A 3,171-nucleotide genomic window follows, 5' to 3' on the forward strand; every position below is an offset into this window, starting at 1 on the left:
GTGGCATTTCTCGGGATGGAGCTTGAGGTTTGATGCTTTCAAATGCTTGAATACTTCCTCTAGTAGGGACATTTCCTCATCAAACTTTGTTGCAAACACAATGACATCATCCAGTACGCTTTCCATCAGCCTCTCAAATGTTGCTGGAGCATTGCTAAGCCCAAATGGCATCACACAATATTGCCAGAGACCTTGGCCATAACTAAATACAGTCTTAGGTTTATCTGCTTCAGCTATTTTCACTTGATGAAAATCCGACTTTAGATGTAGAGTTGAAAACCACCTGGCTCCACTTAGGGCATCAAGAGTATCATCAATTCTTGGCAATGGGTATGAGTCCTTTTCGGTTATACTGTTAAGAGCCCTGAAGTCCCCAAAGCAACATTGGGTCCCATCTTTATTCTGGACTAGCAAGACGGGAGCTGACCAGGTACTGTCTGATTTCTCGACTATCCCTTCCTTAATTAGGCCATCTATGACCTTCTCCCTCTCTTGCTGCTTTGCCGGAGCTATTCTACTCAGAGGGAACTTTATTGGATGGTGATTGCCTGTGGTTTTTCTGTGCTCCACAGGGTTTGTGCAGCCAAGGTGATGATCTCCTTTTGAAAAGACGTCTGCATAATTTGCAAAGAGTTCTCTAACCTGAAGAGCCTGTGATGATGACAAATGAACCATGCTCTTCTTATAGAAGTCAGTTAAATGTTCTGGGAATGGTTGTCTTCTCTTTATGGTTGTATGTCTTGCCTTAACATTGACTAGCTCGATCTCCTGGCACACTTCCAACAATGCCACTTCCTTAAGTGTCTGCTCAGATTTATAGAAATTGGCCACTGTTATAGGAACTACTTGATGACTTGCCACAAGTGAGCTTCCAATCTTCACGTCTGCTGGCCTGGATGGGTCTTCCACTGCTTCTACAAGTATCGGACTTCCTTGGGGATGTTCTTTTATTCTACCACAAATTATCTTCTCTGGCATAGGGGTATTGTATTTGACTTAAGTGCTGTGACATGCAAATCAACAGATACAGCAATACTTACTGGAATTTGGCCTTTGTTGTTCCCAATCGTCATTTTATCGAAGTTAACTACACACTTCCTCGGTAGTATGTAGTCCAACCCTAATATGCATTGCTCTTTAATGTCAGCGAAGTATACTTTGAGTCTTTCCTTTGTGCCCATGAGCTCAATAGTTACCCACACTTGTCCCCACAACCTTACGTAATGTCTTGACACACCACAGAGCTTCTGTATGACTTCTGGTACTCCTTTGTGATCTAGCACCTTGATGCTCACAAGGATTTGCTGAGATGCAGAATCTATCACAAAGTTGCGCTTTTGGCCATCCAGCTTTCCTGTCACGTAGACACCATGTGTACTTGGCATTTTACACCTAGCTGTTGTGACTTTCACGATGGGGATTGGTGGGCGTCCCTCAGCACCATTCACTACTGGTTTCCCAAAGCTGACTTATTGGTAGTATTCTTCTTACATTGGCTCCTCATATGTCCTTGCTCTCCACAGTTCCAGCAAACTTTCTGGGTAGCAGCCTTTCCTGCCGTGTCATCGTCCGTTTGTTGAAGTTTCCGGTATTGAGCTTCCTTGTGCCCATGTTTTTACAGTGCCAGCAATCGTCAGTTGTGGACTGTCCAAGGCATCTATAAACTGATCCCTGAGCAACAAATTGAGGAGATCGGGTGGCACAGTTGGGTATATCTGGTGTGCCATACTTTCCAAATTCTGTGCCAGCTCTTGCAGGCTCTCTTATTTTGCATGGACTCTCGTCCTAAACCTAGCCTTGTAGAATGCGGACTGATTTTGAGTTCCATACCTGGGTTCTAGAGCAGCTACCTGTGCTCTATGGTTGTGCCTGCCATCTGCTGACAACTGTCCAAGTAGTTCCAGTGGTTGTCCCTTCAGGCTCTTTGCCAAGTACACTGCTTTCTGCTTTTCTGTACATCCATTCATTTCTGCCAGGAGCTCAAATTGTGCTCTATATGCTTCCCATGGTGCCTTTCCATCGAATTCCTGTGGTTTCCTTCGTGCTGAATCACCCCTATTGCTGACACGCATGTCTGTAATGTAACTTCTGGCAGGACTGAAGATGTCTGCATTAGGGTTAACTGTGGGGTCTGGAAAAGGCTTACTGTTGTCTGGGGGTGATCAGGCCCGTGTGTAAAAGACAATTAATCATCATTTAATGTATTTAATTCACTTTGAAATCTACTTATCTTTTCCATTTGTGTATGCTGGCTTTCTCTCAACTTTTGGAGACTTTCTTCTTGTTTATTTTCTCCAACCACTTCTGTAGTCCCCCTTTTTGTTCATTTTCTTTCTCCTCCAACCACTGCTGTAGTCTCTCTTCTTGTTTCTTTTTGTTTTCTCCGACAACTGCTGTAATATCTCTTATTGTTTCTTTTCGCGTTCTTCTTGTATCTTTTCGTTTCCTCCAACAACTGCTGTAATCTCTCTTCTTGTTTCTTTCCTTATCCTTCTTGTTTGTTTTCTCGTACTTCTTGTTTTTTTCTTTTCCTCCAACAACTGCTGTAATTTCTCTTCTTGTTTCTCTTCTCGTTCTTCTTGTTTCTTTTCTCGTTCTTCTTGTTTCTTTTGTTGTTTATTTTCTCATTCTTCTCGTTTTTCTTGTTTATTTTCTTGTTTCTTTTCTCGTTCTTCTTGGTTCTTTTGCTGTTCTTGTATTGCTGCCATCAAATCTACTAAGCTGTAGTTTGATTTGCCACTTCTCGTTTCCATCTTTTTTTTTTCCTTCCCACTCTCTGACACCAATTTGTTATGTATCTGGTGGTTTGTTAATTTCCGGTATAAATTCTTTCCAAGGACCTTCAGCGATACAAGTCCTTTCTTAATTAAAACTAGTTTATTCTTTCTCGATGCAACTTTGTAATATACAGAATTTCCACAGTCACGTTAAACTTTACAACCTTTATAAACACATGCTATAATTGACAGCGATTCACACACTTTATTTATGGTGCCTACTGTTAGCTTGACTCAATTATCTCTCTTCAATCTATCTTGGGCTTATATACTTAAAAAAAGAAGGGCGGCCTAGCTAAACGACCTGGGTACGAATTTGTTGAAGTTACCGTTCGGATAAGTACTACGATCCCTTTCCTTAGTAAACTACCCACGCGGCCGCATGCTTCCCCAC

This window comes from Limulus polyphemus, unplaced genomic scaffold, assembly GCF_000517525.1.
Source record: "Limulus polyphemus unplaced genomic scaffold, Limulus_polyphemus-2.1.2 Scaffold5480, whole genome shotgun sequence".
Classification (NCBI taxonomy): domain Eukaryota; kingdom Metazoa; phylum Arthropoda; class Merostomata; order Xiphosura; family Limulidae; genus Limulus; species Limulus polyphemus.